This window comes from Scardinius erythrophthalmus (genome assembly GCF_964197995.2).
Source record: "Scardinius erythrophthalmus genome assembly, chromosome: 24".
Classification (NCBI taxonomy): domain Eukaryota; kingdom Metazoa; phylum Chordata; class Actinopteri; order Cypriniformes; family Leuciscidae; genus Scardinius; species Scardinius erythrophthalmus.
Genome location: NC_138244.1, coordinates 7,818,255 through 7,839,568, shown reverse-complemented (window position 1 = coordinate 7,839,568; position 21,314 = coordinate 7,818,255). Strand labels below are relative to the sequence as shown.

General features: G+C 36.9%; 1 protein-coding gene across 1 annotated transcript in view; it reads right to left on the bottom strand.

The window, feature by feature from the left end:
• The window catches only part of lingo1a (leucine rich repeat and Ig domain containing 1a), a 76,479-nt gene extending 55,756 nt beyond the window's left edge, over nt 1-20,723 (bottom strand). Inside the window, exon 1 of the mRNA XM_081355595.1 lies at nt 20,587-20,723. The gene's annotated coding sequence lies outside the window, so the exon portion shown is untranslated. The remainder of the gene's footprint in view (nt 1-20,586) is intronic.
• Between the last annotated feature and the right edge of the window lie 591 nt (nt 20,724-21,314).

Sequence of the window (21,314 nt, the reverse complement as noted above, 5' to 3'; positions counted from 1 at the left end):
CAAAAAAACACAGAAGACCTAACATTTTAAAGGAGAAACATCTGAGAGCTACTGAAATAAATTCTAGCTGAACATTTGAGGATCTTCTGCCCAGCAGTGAAGCTGCAGAGAACATCAGGGTGTGTCAGAAAGGATTCATCACTCAACTGGGCTTGAGGAACCAGTAAACCACTCGGCCTCATGATCCGAGGATGCACTTTACCAGATGCATCCGCTCTAATTCTATTGGTATTCATGTCCTGGACACACAGGATGAAGAAAACCATATAAACTCTGGGATGATTGCAGCGGATCAATGTAGAACAAGATCATTATCGCCGTATTCAACAACCTTGAGAGCCACAACACCGTGGCACACTAAAGCAATCCTCGTAAATTGTTAATGCTTCCAACCTCTATAATACACAAACAGCTGAATGACATCAGAGATGTTGGAAAGGAAACACAGAAGATCATTCCGGTGGAAGCAAGAGGATGTGTGTGCACGCAAGAAGACTTAAGTCTTGCTCTTTCCTGTGAGGTCGTGTCTCATACACACCAATTACACGTGGTGCCCACACTCTGAGCTTTCTATTCAGATGGGCTTGGTATTAATCACCAAACTAACAAATCTACTCCCACCCTTTCAGCTTCGACGCCCCCTCTTAAAGACACAGCACCAACAGCAACAGCTCCACATCTGTGCTTAACTGAGCTCATTTAACTCCACCAATCACGGCGCTAATGATAACAGTTGTTGACAATGCTTCCGGCACCTTAACTTCACCTTTAATGCGTCATAATTAATAGAAGCCCCAACATTCCTGACAGCAAGAAAATATGCGACTTCCTCTCAGAGATGATATAAACGTGTGAACACACTTGAAGTGATGAAGTAATTGTTTGCCAGTTCTCGAAACTATAGTGTTAAATCTCAACAAAAATGTATTTTTTTGTTAATTATAACAAAGGAAATATGAAAAAAATGTGCATCACTGTGATAAATAAATTATTTTAATTAAAAACACCAGTGATGAAAATATGAGACAAGAAAATAAGCCACTATATATATATATATATAGGCTTTGGATTTTATGGTTTAGAGTTTAATATTAAGGGTTTAGTCCTCAGGGTTTGGGTTATATGATTTATAGTTTAGGATTTACATCGTTATTTAGTAGATGCTTTTATCCAAAGTGACTTACAAATGAAGAACATTGCAAGCAGAGCCAACAGTACCGCAATTTTAGGATTTCGTTAAAGATTATGGCTTTATGGATTTAGTCTTCATTTGGTTTTGGAGTTAAGGGTTTAGGATTGCAGTTTAGATTTAAGATGTTAAGTTTTGGAATTAGCTTTAGTTTTAAGGGTTTATGAAGGCTTTGGAGTTTCAGTTTTAGGATGCTGAAGTTTAGAGTTAAGGATTAAGCATTTAAAATTAAGTAGCTATGGGTTTAGGATTAGATTTTGTCTTCGGGATTTAGGTTGTACGCCTTAAGTGTTATATATATATTAATTTAAATAAAGTATTTTTGGTCAATGAGAAAAAAATATTCCAATGAATAAAATGTCATGATAAAATATTAAAGGATATTCAATATATCCTTTAATATATACCCCCCCCCCCCCAAAAGAAAATACTACACCCTAAACTTCTAAATCTAAATACACCTGTAAAACACTTAAGGCGTACAACCCAAATCCTGAAGACAAAATCTAATCCTAAACCCATGGCTACTTAATTTTAAACGCTTAATCCTTAACTCTAAACTTCAGCATCCTAAAACTGAAACTCCAAAGCCTTCAACATAAACCCTTAAAACTAAAGCTAATTATAAAACTTAACATCTTAAATCTAAACCCTTAACCCAAAGCCTATAAATGAAGACTAAATCCATAAAGCCATAATCTTTAACGAAATCCTAAAATTGTGGTACTGTTGGCTCTGCTTGCAATGTTCTTCATTTGTAAGTCACTTTGGATAAAAGCATCTACTAAATAACAATGTAAATCCTAAACTATAAATCATATAACCCAAACCCTGAGGGCTAAACCCTTAATATTAAACTCTAAACCATAAAATCCAAAGCCTTCAAATGGGAAAAACCCAGTTAGATGAAATCCAAATCCTGAACTCTTTAACTCTAAGGGTACGTTTACACGACAATAATATGCTTAAAACGGAGAAGTTTTTCCTTTGAGTTTTCCGTGTACAGACGACACCATTGTCACAACGATCCCCATTCACACGAATCCACGAAAACGACTAAAAACCCTGTATTCTGCTGCCAGGCCATTAGATGGCGATGAAACACTATAGACTGAACACGTAATACACATGTGCATGACGTCATCGTATTCAGAGATTCGCGTTTTTTTGTCGTTTACACGGAGACCGTTTTCAAAAACGTGCACTTTGAAACCCGTTTTCAGAGGTTTGCGTTTTCAGGCACCCAAAACGCTGTTGTCATGTAAAATTTTACGTTTTTAGTTGAAAACGGTGTCGCGTAAACAGCACCTTAATCCTAAAAACAACATTTAAATCCTAAAACTTGGAACCACAAACCCTTAGTAACTTAGTTTGAGTTTTAAACTAAAACGAATGTCTTAACTCTAAACCTCAATGCTAAACCTTGAAGACCAAATCTAATCACTTACAGTAAATCTAAATGTACATCCTGACTCTAACCCTTAACTATAATTGTTTCACACTACACTCCAAAGCCTATAAATAAAAAAAAAACACTTTAGACTAAATCCAAATCCTGAACTCATTTGGCATAATGGAAAATGCATGTTTGAGCTGTCTGAACTGAAAGCAACTTGCACCGACATATCTTAAAATACATCAGTGGCATTGTTTTGTCTCAAGATGCACACCAGTAATTTTTGTTTTTTTTCCTATGGCATGTTTATAAAAGCTACTTAAATGGCATAATCCTGGTTTAATCTAAGACTAGTCTGTGAAACCAGGCCTGTAAGTCCTAAACACAATGTTTAAATCCTAACATTTGAACATAAACCCTTAAAACTAATGTAATCTCTTAACTTCAATCCTAAACCTTTAACACCAAAGTCTACAATCGTTGAGGTTTAGTTAAAATGAAATTATTTATGTTTTTTTAGTTGTTATTTAATCTAACTTTAAACTCTAAAACGAATCCTAAAATTGTGGCATTGTTGGCTCTTGTGTGAGATTCTGCTTGCGATGTTTGTCATTTTCAATCACTTTCGATAAAAGCATCTGCCAAACGGCAAAATGTAAATCCCAAACTATAAAGTCTACAACCTAAATCTTAAAGACTAAATCTAATCCTAAACTCTTAGCTCCTTAACCCTAAACCAGGGAACGGCAACTGGCGGCCCGCGGGCCAAAACTGGCCCGTCAGCAATATTTTCTGGCCCGCCGGATTATTTTGGCAGTCCTAAATGCTGTACAAAACTCTTCCACTACTTGAGAAAAGCCGTAGTCGCGCGGCGATTTCACCGCCGCATACTGTGTGAAACGCCCATAGGGAATAATGCGGCGCGGGATTACGTTTTAAAGTATAACTGTGCGTTCACAACGGACGTGAATAGCGCGTCAAATTCGCGCCTGCCGCGTCTAGTTACACGCTTGACCACTTTGTGTCCATTCGCGCGTCAAAAGACGGTAGCGGTCAGAACTCTGGTGTACTTTGGACGGAGCGTGCGGTCTGACTGACAATAGCCAACTCCCGACATCTTTTGACAGCGTATCCGCACTTAATTCTGACCGCCTGTACACCTAGCTCTGAGGAGCTGTTTGGTACTGAAACCATTGTCAGTCAACAACATTCTTTTTTTGCAAGGATGTTTGAAATAGTTCGACAGAAAATAGCCTACTTCATTTCGTCAGTAGGGCAATATGATTTTCGTTTATGTTGCTTAGAAACTTGAGTGATAGGCTTTGTCCTATTTAATTCATGTTATTTATATTTCATATTTTTTTTCTGTGACATTTTTTTTCTCTGCTGACAGTACAATGTTAAAATAGCCTAATATTTATACTGACACGAACACAATTTTTGTATAGCATTTATAATTATTATAGGCTACTCCAATCTCCTTCTTTCCATTAGAGACATTTGAATGTGAGATTATGGAAACGAGATCTAAATTTTGTGGACCCGTCAGGTCGGGAAATAAAGCGGGTGAACACCGAGTGTATTTTAAGCGGTTGCTGAATAGAACCTTGTGGGAGCGGGACGAAAAAAAACAGTCCCACGCAGACCTCCTTAAACCTTAGGTGTGTATGTGTGTGTCCCCGAATAAATAATAATAATAAAAAAGGAATAAAGTTCAAAAGTCGGACTGTACGGAATGAGGCATGATTGCTATTCACACCTTTATTAAAATGGCTGTAATATGTTACCACAATAGTAGCCTACTTGATCTGTTTAAAATGGTTTCCTTGATATATGCATAAGGTGTTAAATTAAAACTTAAAAATCAAAATTTAAATTTGTCTAATCCAGTAATTCATTTTTTCTATTTTTGATCTGAGCACAATCAGAAAATCAGAAAACCCGTCCTTATTTTTTTTTTTTTTCATTTCAGTTTAGGAAATAAATAATGGAAAAACAAGTCGTTTTTCATCTTTTTATTTTTGGTTTTAATTTGAAAAAAAAAAAAAACGATTGAATGAATGATCCACGGACGGTGACGGACCCATCATATTCCGCAATTATAGGCCTATATAAGAGTATTTAATTTGTATCCATAGGCCTACTCTGTGTAGCTGGCCCGCCATCTACTGGCTAAAAAAAATATTGGCCCGCGGCCAAAGTTACTTGCCGACCCCTGCCCTAAACCATAAAGTCTAAAGCCTACGCGTAAACTCAAAATGTCAACCCTAAATCCACATTGTCATTCTTAAGAGTCCACTAGATCAGATCCAGACAGGCACGAAGCCAATGACATCGAGACCTCAGTCAGAAGTGGACGCGATCCCTCAGAATGAAACATAGACTCATTACGGGCCCGAAGAAAGACATTCACAGGCCGTCATCTGAATGTTTCACTGGCGTCTCGCGCTCCCTTCAGTTCCATTGCATCATTTGATCTGTCATGACACTCAGCGATCCCTCGGGAGCGTGTGTGACGGCACATCATGGTGAAACACACCCGCTGGAACCCCCTGAGTGCAGGGCCGGCCCGCTGCGGGGACTGTCTACATTAATATTTGATGGCCTGCTCTGTCCCCTGGCAGCTTTCTGACTTTAATTAAGAGCCAGTATGGTCACTAATCTCTGTTTACGCAACACAAAGTCAACCTGAAGAGAGCTGTCAACATCCCAGCAGACCTTCAGAGCCAAACACACGCCCTGATGAGACCAGAAGAGCAGAGCTATACGACGACACACACAGAGACGTGAGACAGACAGATGCAGATAGGAGGAAATTGAAGTTGTGTATTTTTCCTCGGTTCAGTCAAGTTTCCGTCAAGTCCTGTTTCTTTTCCAATAAGAGCTTTTGGGTCATGGGAGAAAACAGAGGAAATTAAATCTCTGCAGGACATTATGAGAGACGAACAGTGACTTACTGACTCACATCGACCAATCACTGACTCTCCTTTAATAATAAATGAATAGTAATTAGCTTTGGAATTACATTCTTTAAAAGACAACATGATGTTATTGTCATCTAATAAATTGAGTGGTATTATTAGCTAAAGTCATTTCAGAGGTAGGGAAAGTTATTACATTTTGATTGTGAAAGATTATGAAAAACATTATTTTTCTTTAGTATAAAGTACTAATGGATCATGCACAAAAGTCCAGGGACATTTATTAACACAATAATGTGGCTGACTTTCATATCATGTTTCTTTTATTAGAAATCTTTGTTTATTCCACTCATATACGCTGTTCCAGTTCATTACTGGAGGAAAACAAAACATACCATGACTCAATTTTTAATTAATCAACTTCTTTAGTAATGAACTGTTGTATAAAAAATAAACACTGATATTCAGAACAGCACTCTCTGATTTTGAATGAAATTAAGTTACAAACTATATTTGGAACTAAATTCACAGAGCCAAAAATCACATCCATCTAAAGATTCAAACACACATTAAAATGTGACTGATTGCCCAAGAATCAAACAAGTCTTGACATGTTTTAAGCCCAATGTACATCGTATGATTTTGATATCTAACACTAATTTACATCCAAATAATTTCACCTTTAAATGAATTTCAGACTCAGAAAGTCCTAGGGCCCGATCTTGCACCCAGCGCAATTGACTTTGTACACCGACGCATGTATCATTCCTATTTTGCACCCGCGCAAAGTGCGCTTTTCCCTCCACAGAAGCACGTTGCTAAACTAGGGAATGAACTTGCGCTCCCTGGGCGGTTCAGCGCAATAAGGAGGCGTGTTCCGGCGCAAACGTTCCTTCATGCTATTTTGCAGGTTTAGAAAACAATTGCGCCACTAACCAGGAAAAAATAGTTTAAAGTCAGTGGCGCGTTGCGCATGTTATTCATAAGCTATTTTAAGGGCGCATGCCATAATCAACAACACGCATACACTTTGATTCTCTCATCTACACAGAAGCAGCAGTTTTCATTTTTGCAAATCATACATTATTATGATAGATAGATAGATAGATAGATAGGTAGATAGACAATTTATTATAAAAGCATACATCTAGCTTACACATTTACCCAAATTATCATACGCCTTTTTAATCGAAGTTAATTTGGGTGAGTTTCTCCATCCCCAACGTCCCTGACGAGAGTGTTTGAACCGCTCCTGGCGTCTGCCTGGCAAATCCGCCGTTATAATAGTAATCCGCTTTAGAACAAAGCGCGCCTGCTCTTAAAGGGAATGTGAGATGACGCTCTGATTGGTTTATTTCACGTTACGCCCAAACCACACCTATGAATAATGAAGCTACTTCAGACCAACCCATTTTAGATTTGCGTCTGGCGCAAGAGTCATTTATCCCGCCGGGAAAATAGCAACAGCGCCAAGATCCGCCCACAAAGTTACTTGCGCTTTGACACTTGCGTTTCAGATCATTAAAATAGGGCCCCTAGAGTGTGTCTTTTGCTATGACAACCATCTAATGAAGAACCAATAGGAGCACAGAAATTAAAAAGAGTAAAATATATTTGATGATTGTCTATATGATTTATGCAACATAAATCAACATAACATTAACTTAATAATTGCTCACTAATATATATTGTTATATTAATGTATACCTCTAAAATGCATATTTAGAAAATAACAAATACAATTTTCGTTCAAGATACCTGATGCATTACACAATGTAAAAGATGTAACATTACTCTAAAGTGTTACCATAAATATATCTAAAAGTTAGCAATCCTTTGCATAATGATCATATGATCAAAATTACCTCGAGTTTGTTCTGAAAAATAGGCGATTTCCACTAATTCACTGGTTCATCCAGCCACAACAGACTCCAGATGCTGCTTTATTTTCCTTGTCTGTGCAAAACATTGCTAACATATCATAAAGATATTTAAAAAATGTTGCAAGATCTTGGATTTCCCCAAAATCTCACCATACACTCTTAGTAAAAAAAGGTTCAGTGGGGTTCTATATAAAACCCAAGGGTTCTTGGCTCAATTTTAAAGAGCCCTTTATTGGCAAAAATGTTCTATAAAAGCATAAATGTATTAAATAATTGCATAATACTCTAGTTTAACAGGTTATTAAAATTTTTAGCAAAAGTATATTTACGAGCTGTTTAATTCATAAAATTTTGTCTTAAAGTGCCCCATTAGGCTATTTTAAATGCTCATAATTTAGTTCGGTAGGTCTCCTACAACAGGGTTCCAAGGGAAAAAAAAAATATATATATTAATTTTCTCATAATATACATCCTTTCCATTACAAATCTGAATTTCAGCTCCAGATCTTACTCAAACACAGTCATATGAACAGTAAAGCTGGGACCGAGATGGGTCTTGCGCATTTTTGCATGGGGCCATTATGGAACCCATGGACAATCCTATAGGGCCCACATATTTCAGCCCAGTTCATACCCATTTGGGCCTCACATACAAATGTTGGCTGGGAACCATTGGTTTTATCATATTAATTTGAGCTAAAGTCCTCATGCTTTTGAAGTGCATCAACGTTGATTTGCTTTTGCAGTGCAGAAAACAGCGTCTTCTTGACATGTCGACAACATGAACCAAACTCTTCCAGTCTCAGCTACAACTACAGTGTTTGAGCGTCAAAGTAGACGTCGTTCACGGACAGCCAATGAAGACCAGACTGGAATTATGCAAATTTGTTCCAAATCTACGCAGGTGTGTGCAGGAAGTAATTTATTACTTTAGTTTTTAAAACTAAATCCTTAAAATGACCCCTTGATGGGAACCCCTAAAATGTTCTATATATGAAGCGCCTGACAGAATCCTTAGGGGCCATTCACACAGAAAGCATTTTTGCTATGAAAAACGATCGAAAATAAAAAATGCGAGATGCGAGCGCAACAGTCAAACATATCCGTCTAGCACTTGTTTACATAGAAAACAATGGAAAAGTAATGCAGTGGAATAGAAAAACATGTGAACCAGCCCTTAAGGTTCAATATAGATCAATTTCTTCCAAAAGTGTATACCGTAACATGAGAAGATCAGAAAAACAGAAATCCCACAGTGTTCACCAGGCTTTAGGGTTTTCTTCTGTCATCCCCGTTGGGCTTCAGATATCCCATAATGTGCTACAGCTGTTTGGTGAAGCAGCCTGTAATGACATGAGGTGGCCGCTCTCGATTCTGGTGTTAATGACGCACATTCTGCTGTTTACACGGTTCTGGCCCATTACCTCAAGAGATTTCTCAGATCGCCTTTATTATTGTGCAGAAAAGCAACAATGACCTTTGTTTTTTTTCTTCCTCAGGAGAAGCCATCGCCAAAGGTTTATGTGACCAAATAAACAGGGAAACCTCAATGTAATTATTACAATAACCTTCAGTCAGACTCATAATGAAGTGTGACTAATTAGCTCTCAGACAGAGTTTGAACTGGTGTCTGTATTTGACACGCTGACTCTGCCGAGCATCACAACCACTGCGCTACGGATTATTCTTATATAATCACTGAGGAACAACTGGGCAAATACCAACTGAATAAATAAAAAGGGTTGTTTTCTACACTTTTGTTTTAAATTAAGTCTACAGATCACGTTAAATGTCTTATACCAAACAATCGTCAAAACTTGCCCACCATCTCTTTGACCAAAATCCCTTTTAGGCAAGTCATCTCACTCTGCAGCCAACTTTGAAACAGCAGATATTTCACTCATGCAAGTACAGCTCCTCTCTTTGAATAGGGAAACATACAAAGCTGTTCACCAAGCTTACGATACAATTTCATATTTGAAGTCACTAATGAAATCTGACAACAACTGTCTCATATTTTTTTTTTTCTAAATGCTCAAATCATGACAAAGAATTACATTTTTCAGGCTGTACGTGTCTCAGAACACAGCCTGTTTCTATTGCTTCTAAAGGCAGCTGCAATGACGCAAGGACTTTGCCAATTGGAGATTGTCTCTTTTATATAGAAGGCGGGACTTATTCCGCCATGTTGCGAGTTGCACTTTCTCCCATTCATAGTAATATATGTGCACTATCTAAAGTCTTTTCTATGATCCATGAAGTTAAACTGTCTGCTACTGTACCTTTAAGAAATGTAAATGAAATCCGATACAACCTCCACTTATCATTGTACATGTGTTCATCAGGATGGGCAAAATCCCTGAAAACTGATGTCTTTTGCACTGTAACAAAAGTTTTTTCAAAGTTGTAAATAAAACAAAGATAATTGGAAAATGTTTTACAAGAAAGTACTATTACAGTCTTTCTACTTGAAAATTCCATGCTATTCGCTGTTTCTTTGTAATTATTTGCGAAATCTTCAATCAATTTCTGCGTGAAAATTATTTCAAAGTAAATCCTACACCCTCACTGGAATCTCATTGGATGTTGCAACCATGATCTCATTTAACACACTGAAAAAAATTTTTTTTTTGGTCTACAAAAACTACAGTATTTATAGTGTATTCGTCATCAAAAACAGTCAGAAGTGGCCTAAAGGCAACAGAAGGGTTGTGTCAGTACATCTAATGTTTAAATGCTTTTAAATAAAACACGTGTGATTATTTCACGCTCATGTAGCTTTTGTATATTTAAGCAGATTTTGCTCTCGGGATGTGTAATGTGTGAGGTCATACTGAGGTTGTTAAGGATTATGTCACAGACGGTATATGGGGCTTTTTGCCCTTTTAGGTTACTATTAATATTCGAAAGGTCATTTTTTTTTAAATATTAATTTATGAAATTACTGTCGTGAACAGATGTCGGGGATTTTAACCTGCGACGAGTTACTCTATTTAATTAACATTGAGTTGGAAAATTGCTCTTGAACCGTGAGCTCAGCGCTGATTAATGGAGGGTGATTTTTTCCAGATGGAAGGTTTAGTTGAGACATATATCAGACTGAGAGGTGATTTCTAATGTAACCCTGAATAGTTCATACTCAGCAGATACTCCCACTGTAATGTTAGTACAGCGGAGTGCAGTTTGACGCAAGTTAATAGAGCGTTACAGGAGGCTGGTTAAGCTCATTGCTCCTGGATGACGCCCAGTGCTCCTCCAAGGCAAATCAATGCTGAACCAAATACAAAACATAAATGTTCATAAAATATATATTGATAATACTAAGCTCTTTTCGAAATATAATTGTCTTTAAGGTACATATAAAATAGGATTATATTTGCAAGCAACATTTCCCTCATCTGATTGATTGCCGTTGCAATGCATTCTGGGATTGTCTTATTTAACAGCTAACTGATGTGAGTTTTGCAACATACTCTATGATGGTGATAACAATCTAGAGAGCATGAAACTTTTATGCATATTACCCAATTTTATGTATTTTACAAAAATTTTACTTAAAAATGATGTGATAAACAATGTTATTTATTAAATTAAATTAAAATTAGTAAGTTTATTACTTTAGTTATTATTATTATATTATTAAATTATGATTAGTCAATTCATTTTTATTAAAATTTTAGTTACATTTGTAGTAATTTTGGGATTGTAAATATATATATATATATATATATATTTATTAATATTTATTTATTTATATATATAAAACATATATATATAAAAAAAATTTCAGTTGAAGTTTAAAGTATTGAAAACTTTTTTTATTATTTTTATTATTGTTTTAGTTAACTATAACAACCCTGGTTCTGTCAAATCATGCAATAAAAAAAAAAAATATATATATATATATATATATATATATATATATATATATATATATATATATATATATATATATATATATATATATAAAAATGCAAAATTGCAACTGAATTTGGCAACCATTTTTTGTTGTATATTAAAAGCAGCCCTGTCCATCTCTGAGTAAAAAATGAAACAGATAATATGGGGATAAAGTTTTTAAAAAGACATTTTATATTTATAGGCACAGCATTTTTAACGGAAACCAAAATTCTTAAAATTGCATCTAAGATCCACTTGGTTAAAAGATATGAGCAGGGCATGACAGTTCAAGATGCCAATAATCTCAAAATGTATAAAAATCAATCAACATGGCCAATATATCAGTGTACTGCAAGCATTACTTGTGCAAAGTCCATGCAACTCAATCAAGGCATTTCATAAAACACGATAACAGCCTTTGTGTCAAGAATGAGCCTGTATTGTCTAAAAACCCCATCTAGATAGGCAGCACACCAGGATTTGGTACAGCGTCTGTCTTTGCTCAGGCTGTTAATAAGCAGAATTCAATCACCTCTTTCTGATTGCAAGGGGCTGGAGGTGAGACAGGGAGACGTGCGACAGCATTTCTTACTCGTACGAGAATCTCCACAACCATTTCATTACCAAAGCACTTCAAAAGCAATCAGCTCTGACGGCAGAGATTTCAAAGGTGCATTCACCCAAGGATGCGCTCGCTTTTGTAGAGCTTCATGCAAAACGCCATCAAAACACCAGCTGAAAAACAAAAGGATAGCTGAAAAACCTGGTCACTGATTTTCTCAATACGGCTTCTAAAACAACATTAAAATAAACATTTTACTTCCGTAATAAGTTTATGAATGAATCAGGATATTCAATGGGAATGTAGGTTGATTTTATCCATTGGGAATTCATTGGATCATGAAAATTTGTGTCTGAACTTGGTGACGTGAAGCTAAAAGTAAAGTCACTTCAGCGGAAAGCAATTTTTAAATCAAACATTATGAAGACAAAATATGTATTTAAGAAAGTAAATAGGGTCAATTTTTATTTCATGTTGAATTAAACTATTCCCGTTGCTTTGATAATCAGCCACTCATTTATTTGTTTACTCATTTGTCTCTTTCAGTCATTAAATGACTGATTACGTTGAATTTGTCTCTTTCTATCTTACATTAGATTGAAATCCCATATTAATTCTGACAGAGAAAATGGAGCGGGGAAATTTTAATGACAAGATGTGTTTACAGATTGTCTTGTTTATATGATTTCATGAGTGCATTAGTATTAATATTGTGCATTGGTAGTGAAATGTAATTGTGAGTTAACGCAAGGCAATTACAACGAATCAAATTACTTCAGTTTCAGAAAGTCAGTCGTTCAGGTAGTGTATGTGAGTGTTTGCGTCACAATGCTAAAAATAATATTCCAAATGGGTAGTTTTGTCTTATTTTCTAATAGAGCTGCACAAATAATGGTAAAAGATTGAAATCTCAACCACCCACACAATCTTATTCCTAAATGACAACGAGATTCACCTGTGATTAAACCTTTGACAAAAATCACATTGGAACATTCAAACATTCATATGCCACTGACACAGAGAGAAAAGTTGTCATGTAACAGCTTCACAAACTGTCTTTTCAACCACACACAGTGTAATTATTTCTGTTACGAATATTAAAATGATCACAGAAGTACTGGATTAAAAGTGTATAGTTCGGATATAAACACTGATATCTATAGATGTTAGCGTTCGAAATAAAAGGAAATCACCTTTTGAAAGTAACTTGGCGCTTGTATCGATTACATCGTTAAACCGGTAGGTGGCGACAAGTGACCATTGAAAAAATGTATGTCATTGAATCATTCATTCAACAGATTCGTTCAAAAACGCTGATTCATCCAGTAATGAAACAAGTGAAGTGAGTCATTGAATCATTCATTCAAATCGTTTAAAAATAAATAATTCATTCAAATTTTTTTTTTTTTTTTTTTTTTTTTACATAGACAGCAGCAATTAACGTTTTGTCAGAACCACTAGTAAATGACAGATTATTTTGTTTAGTTTAGTTATGGCCTACCGGTCTTGTTCCAGTCTTTCCGGACTCTTTGACCCCCTTTCGCCGATCATCAAGACAACGCTGCGTCAAGAGAGGTGTCGACTTTCGTAACCTTCGCACTTTGGAATACGTTAAACCTCCTGCTGTGTTCACGGACACCGGTCCACGACATGTGACACCGGTGCTGCTAAACGCGAGATCCATCTGTAACAAATCGTTTATTTTAAACGATTTTTTTTACATCTCATGTCTTGGACTTCTTATTTTTGATGGAAACTTGGCTCAATGCTGGTGAGTTGGATTCATTGACAGACTTATCTCCAGTTGATTGTGACTGTTTCAACTCTCCCAGGTTAGTGGGCCGTGGTGGAGGCGTGGCTACAGTTTTTAAAAAAAACGCTTTAAGTGTAGACTATTGCCTTCCACGCAATATCATACATTTGAGTTGCAATTATTTACAATTCAACTACCCGGCCCAGTGACTTGTGCCCTTATTTATAGACCACCAAAATATAATAAGGACTTTATGCAGGAATTCGGGACTTTTCTGTCTAATATAGTCAGCCTGCTGTGGATAAATTGTTAATCCTGGGTGATTTTAATATCCATGTCTGTTGCCCTTCCCATTACTTTTCAGGAATTTCTACAACTCATTGACTCATTTGACCTCCTTCAACATATAAACGGCCCTACACACGAACACGGACATACCATTGATCTTGTTCTAACTTACGGCTTTTCAGTACTGTATGTAACATTGATATTAAGGAAAGCTGCCTGTTGGATCATATGTCTGATATGTACCTCCTAATGATCAGAAGGATGTGAATTATTGATAGTTCATTGACATTGATAGTTCCCTCAACTGTAAAGGAGTCTTCTAATGCCTACACAGTGTCTTTAACAAGGTTTGTTTTGGAAGATCCATCGTATAGCTTCAACAAAATCAAAAGGTTTCTAAACGTAGCTCTCGTCCATGGTTGAACCACCATACCCGTGCTCTCAAGCAGGAGTGCCGTAAAGCAGAGCGTAAATGGAAAAAAGATAGGCTACATGTCTCCTTGGACATTTTCAAGAACCGCCTGTCTACCTGTCAAAGCAGCTAAGATGTAATACCTCTCAGATTTTATAACTAAAAATTCACACAATCCAAAAGTACTGTTTAATACTTTTGATAAAGTGGTTAGCCTTAAGCCTTCTTCACATCCAGATGCTTCCCCCGAGTTGTGTATAAAATTTCAAGATTTTTTCAGGAATAAGATTGAGAAGCATGATAGTGCTTCTAATTCTTCCAATCCTGCCCCTAATAATGTCCAGCTAACACATTTTAATCCAATTAATCTTAATAAATTGATAGAGTTAATTTCAAAACTGAAAACGACTACCTCACCGGCGGATATTAAGCCGACACGTCTTTTTAGAGAGGTGTTAGGTGTGATTGGCCCATCTGTTTTGACTATCATGAATAGTTAATTGAGCACTGGCATTATTCCTTCCTGCTTTAAGCACACAGTGATTAGGCCATTTCTGAAGAAGCCAAGTCTTGATCCCTCTGATTTTAATCATTTTCGACCCATCTCCACAATACCTTTTCTGTCTTAAGTGTTAGAGAAGATTGTCTTTCTTCAACTCTCTGCATTCTTAACTGACCATAATCTTCATGATAAATTTCAGTCAGAAACCGCACCGAAACCGCCCTCCTTAAAGTGACAAATGACCTTTTGCTCACTTTGGATTCGGGTAACTCCGCTATTTTAATTCTGCTTGATCTAACCGCCGTCTTTGATACAATCCATCACAGTATTGTTTCAGATCGTCTACAGCATGAGGTTGGGTTAGCAGCATGGTCTTGCGCTGGTTTGTTTCAGTTAAAATCGGTAATCATTCATCATCTTCAGTTCCTCTATCATGCGGGCTCCCACAAGTGTCCATATTGAGTCCTATTTTATTTTCCTTGTATACCTGTATGTTACCTTTTATACCTAATTAGGCTCTGTTTTTTCAGGAAATATGAGATCACATACCACTGTAATGCTGACGACACTCAATTGTATGTCCCATTACATCCGCTCGTTCCAAGTGTCTCGATGATGTAAAATGCTGGATGGCTAAGAATTTTCTCCACTTAAATGAGAGCACAACTGATGTTGTTGTCTTTGGCCCTCTTAGCTCTTCGCCACTCATTTCTAGCTACTTGGGGCCACTCTCCAGAAATGTTGACCCATGCGCAAAAAATCTGGAGTTGAATTTTGCAAAACAAGTTAGTGCTGTGGTGAAAACAAGTTTCTACTACATAAGATTAATAGTTAAAATGAAACCTATGCTATCATTTAGAGATTTGGAGACGATCATCATGCTTTTATATCATCTATTGTAATGTGGTGTATTTAGGACTCAGTCATTGGTGAATCGATTGCAGCTGGGTCAAAATGCCGCTGCTAGACTATTGACTATCGGTATGAGAAAGAGGGACAAAATCACCCCGATTCTAACATCCCTTCAATGGCTACCTATCAGATTTCGAATGATCTCAAGGCCCTGTTAATATTTTTTTTCATTTTAAATGGTCTCGCGCCCTCCTATCTGTCAGATCTTGTTATTCCGCACCAGCCAGTAAAGAATCTGAGATCGGCAGATAAATTATTGCTCCAGGTACCGCGGTCCCGACTCAAGCGGAAATGCGATCGCGCCTTTTCGATAGCCGGGTTCTAGGTTATGGAATAACTTGCCGCTTGCCATCCGCTCTGTCCCCGCTTTGCCCTCTTTTAAAACGGCTTTGAAGAAGCACTTTTATAGCTTGGCGTTTGAATCTGACCCAGGAGAGAACTAAATATTAATTTTATGTTGTTCTGTTTTGTATTCTCTGTGTTTGGTTTTATCAATGGCTTTGTACAGCACTTTGGGCTGCACTTAAGGCAGCAGAAATAGTTAGATAGTCCACTATAGACATTATACTAACTATAAGGAACTACATGTCAACTAACTGTCATTAGAGTATTAGTAGACTGTCTGTTTAATATCTGCTAACACATTCTACTGACTATAAGTAACTTTACAACTACATGTTAACTTAATCTCCTAACCCGAACCCTAACCTAACCATAAACTTACAGTCTACTGACAGGTCTACTAATACTATAATGAGAGTTAGTTGACATGTAGTTGCAAAGTTACTTATAGTTAGTAGAACGTTTAAAGTGGAATATAGAAATAAAGTGGAACCCAAAATTTCTGTTTTGTGTTCCACAGACATAATAATAATAATAATAATATTTTTGTTTTATTTAGACATTTCCTTCAATATTTTCTGCAATTATGCTTTTTAAATAAATGTCTTATTTTAAGGATATTTCACTAGAAAGCACAATGATAAATGCTTTTTTTAGTGCATCATTTAATGACTCATCCTTGTTGAACTCTATAAAAGCCCTTCCTGACTACACACAATGTCCTCTGTCTCCTTTAAAAGCTTTTATTGTGACTGCTGTCATTGTCCTCTCCGACATGAATAACAGCAGTCCTCTGTTCGCACGCCTCTGGATCAGAGCATCGGCCGTTCATTCACACACCGTTCTCACCCCAATTTAGCTGCAAATTAAATGTCAGAGACTGGCACGGAATTCTGATCAGGAAACGCTCAAGATGAGAGCAATTTGTCTTTGATAAAAGGCGGCGAGCAGACTTTTCCGTTTTCATTAAACGCGTTAAAAAGAACAGATGTACGAGAGATGGATTCTATCTGTCAGGGGTTTGACGGTTATCAACCCAAAGCAACACCATCCAGAACAATCAGATCTGATCTGAGGAGAGCACAGAACATTGAACATGACACAGATGGATCTGGGAATATAAGGTCACGCTCTCTCTCCGTCTTTCTCTTTCTCTTTTTCGTATGTGATAATCCATCCTGATCTTTACGTTGGGTTGGAGGCAGAGCTGAGCGCGATGGCCTGGAGCTTGACGTACGTCAAACATCACTGGCACATTTCACTTCCTGTGTGTACCTGAAAACACACATTCGCCGTTACAGATGTTTGATAGACCCCTGTGTAAACCAGTGTGCTACAGGCAGAAGGTCACGCGTAAGACATTGTTGGCTGGGAATGTGCTTTAACCATCTTCAACAATGAGTTCTTGTAAAAATCCACTTCAAGTTCCCCCGGGAAGTCGCTTTTCTTTGCCAAAAGAGAGATTAGTCTTCCACTATGAAGCTGCCAGAGGCTGCAAGGCATGCTTTCTGTGGAGAGCTGATGTCCACCTGGAGCTTCTTCCGTTCATCAAGAGCAAGGCCTCCTGAATGAACAGATCCTCAGGGCACATCAAAACCTCATCCATCTTTACTGAAAGTGCATAAAACTGACAATGAGAACATGTGAGAGCAGAAGCATTCATTTTCATAGCTACAAAATTCATCTACACAACACATGATGCTTTGGACCCCAAAAAAGGGAAATGGGATTCACAAAAAAAAGGGAAATGGGATTGCACCAAGACTGCAAAACCAACTGCTAATCTCATCCCCGATTTGAAATGATTAATATGCGTTATTGAGAGAGATGTGCTGTATGGTGGCTATGGTCCTGCAAACAGAAAAGGCTTTTAACTAAAGAAACAGGCAAAAATAGTCAAGAGAAATTATGCAAATCACAGAATTGCCAATGAGTCCATTTTGCATGCAAGAATTCCCTGACTATTGGGAAATTTCGCTCCACCACTATAATCCAGGTACTTGATACGACACTTTAAAATTCTGAACGCGCGCTCCACTGCACATGCGACTCGATATATGCCTGTCTTCAACATCATTACTGATGCCATGACAAGAACCACAATGCTTTAAATAATTTAAACATTTGAAATAATTCAAATAAATATAAACATAAAAAATTTAAATAATGAAAAAATTAAGAAAAATTATGTAAAATAAATAGAATTAAAATTAAATAAAATTAGTCGTCAAATTTCAAAAAAACAAAAATGTTACTTAAAATTTAATTAAATTAAAATTAAAAATGTATTAAATATTTAAAAAGTAAATAAAAGGTAAACAAATTTATTCAAATATAAGTTAATTTGAAAAAAAAATTTACTCATTAAAATAGAAATTAAACAAAACAAAAACAAATTATAAAAAACTAAACTATAAAGAATAAATGTAATATAAAAATGTTATATACTGTAAATTTAAAACTTTAAAAAAATGTAAATGATTAAAAGCTGTGTGATGAAAAAATATTTCAAATATAACATTGAATATTAATTCGAGCCTTGTTAACTGCAATGTGGGAAGTTAGTGAATAAGATTTTACTTCAATTCATGAGTGAATCAGTATTCAATGGGAATGTAGGTTGGGCTTGATTTTATCCATTGGGAATTGATTGGATCATGAAAAGTAACAAGGAATAGGTCAGAACTTGGTCATGTGAGTCAAAAAGTAAAGTCATTTAAGAGGAAAGCAAAGATTATGAAGACAAAATATGTATTTTTGACCCTAAGGGTAACCATTTCCATTGCTTTGATAATCAGCCACTCATTTATTTGTTAACCCATTTATTTATTTCAGGTCATGAAATGACTGATTATGTTGAATTTGTCTGTCTCTTTCTCTCTTACATTAGACTGAAATCCCATTTTAATTCAGACAGAGAAAATGGAAGAAAATAACTCAGACTCATATGAGGATGATGCAAACAGCACCCGATGTGGTAAATGAAAACAAAAATAGCCAAATGAATTATTGTACAGATGTCCTAAAAGTGCATAATGAGCTTTTAATGAGTTTAGCTCCATTAGCACTAGCTAGCAGAGCTCCCCCCAAAGTCATCAAACTCCCAGCACCATGAGCTCACAACAAAAGCAAGAACTGAGAAGCTAGAGGATCTGTGTGAGTCTCGATCCGTCTCCGAGAAGCGAGACCTGTCTTACCTCCAGACTCAGTCACTAATCCAGTCTCTGAGAACTCTGGGAATCCGGACGTATCGTGATTTCACTCAAATAACTCTGACCGCGAGGTAATATTTCATAAATGAATTAACTTCTCAGTGGCAGATGTGATTAGATAGAGTATCTAAGAGAACAGAAGGCAGGGAACGCTCCAGCACTGCAAAAAATCCTAAAATCAAGATACATTTACTTGAGATGCTAAATGACATGGGATATTAAGTCTCATTTCCTGAAAAATTAAGTGAGTTTTAGCTTTAAACAAGAAAAATCTGCCAGTGGAATATGAAAAATAAACATGTTTTCCCTTTGAATTAAGTTTTAATTTGTCTTATCCCACTATGAGATTCCTAACTCATTTTTTTTTTAAATAGAATTTTAGAAATAGAAGTAATTTGCTTCTCAAGTAAATGTATCCTGATTTAAGAATGTTTAGATATGCAAAACAAGACATAAAAATACTGGGGAAGAACATCATTTTTTTGCAGTGTGTTTGTGATCATGTGACATCGGCTACAATAATCAAGCATTGTTCAGTCGGAGGAAGATATTCCCCGTGACGTGCCGAGAGCTATCGGTCACTATATACACATTTGAAATACTATACGCGATGAACTCGCCATGTTTTGTTCTTAACCATTCTTAAGAAGCATATTAATAACTTACAGCTATTGATCGAGGTATGAGTCATTAACATTAAAACCTCCATGCAGGCAACCTAAAATATCCGAGAAGCGTTTCTGTCACGTGTGAATGCTTCCTAAATTCCCTCTGGACGTTTTTTTTTTTTTTTAGCTTTTTAACTGGAGGGGAGAGAAGTGGAAACTGCTATTCTACCCATGATGCCTAATCACATTTCTCTCTTATTAGTTTCCAAGCGCACAGAGTGAAATTAAGGTTGAAGTGGCCAAATCTAATAAATATTGATGCTCATTACAGAGCCTTCTCTACCTGTCTCACTCTCTCTCTCTCTCTCTCTGTGTCGCCCGTTCGCTTTTCTAGATGTGTCAGCTGTACCCAGAATGCCTCTCAGCCCCTCCCTTCCCGCTCTTTAAATGATCCGCCTGGCAGAGAAACTGGCTGGTATCTGAACGTACGAACCAAATAAAGCATTACTCCGGACTAAATATAGACGTCGCACACTTTGATATCTGAAATATTAACGGATATCTCTTGCAAACACGCTCCAAAACCATTTATTTGATGCCGAACCAGTTGCAAAGAGCTCAAACTGAGAAGAGCTTTACTAACAAAAACCTCAGTTGGGACCTGAACATCTCTCTCGGTCACTGAGAGTAATAAAACCCCTCTTACCGGTTGTTTGACGGCAGCGGGATGTGCCCGTGTTAGTGTGTGTCCGTATCCACAGGAGCGGGATTATATCCAGAATGCTGATGCGGTCCGGACTCCTCACAAAACACAACCTTGATGAAGAGCTTGCAGACGCATCCGTGATCCAACACGCATGAACACACAAGCACGCTCCGACCACACCGACACACACTCGAGCAGAGGGCGTACCTACAGTCAGCCAACGGAGAGGTGGAGTGAGAGACGGAGAGAGGGAGAGAGAAGGGAGAGCGTTAGGACGGCACAAGGTGGAGGGAGGAAGCGGAGTGTGGGAAACCGAGAGAGAGAGAGAGAGAGAGAGAGACAAAGATGCACCAATCACGTTTGTTCTCTTCATTGCCATCACAGTAGCTGTTTTCCGATGGAACAAACTGTCCCATGGGAGAGAAAAATTACAAATGAGATGTCTGGAATTTCTCTGTGATTTCTCATATTTAGTTGTAATAAAATAGATGATTAGAGTACGTTTTCTGAGAAAATACAATTTCACTTTTTTCAGAATTTCACGTTTAAAGGGATAGTTCCCTTTGAAATTAATTTTTGATATGTTTTAGCTTACCTCAAGGGCATCCAAGATGTAGGTGTCTTTGTTTCCGCAGTAGTTTCAATTTTGATATTTTTAGGTCAAACTGTTCTTGTCTGTCAGTCATTTAATGCAGGTCTATGGTCACTGTCTCAAAGAGCATGCACAG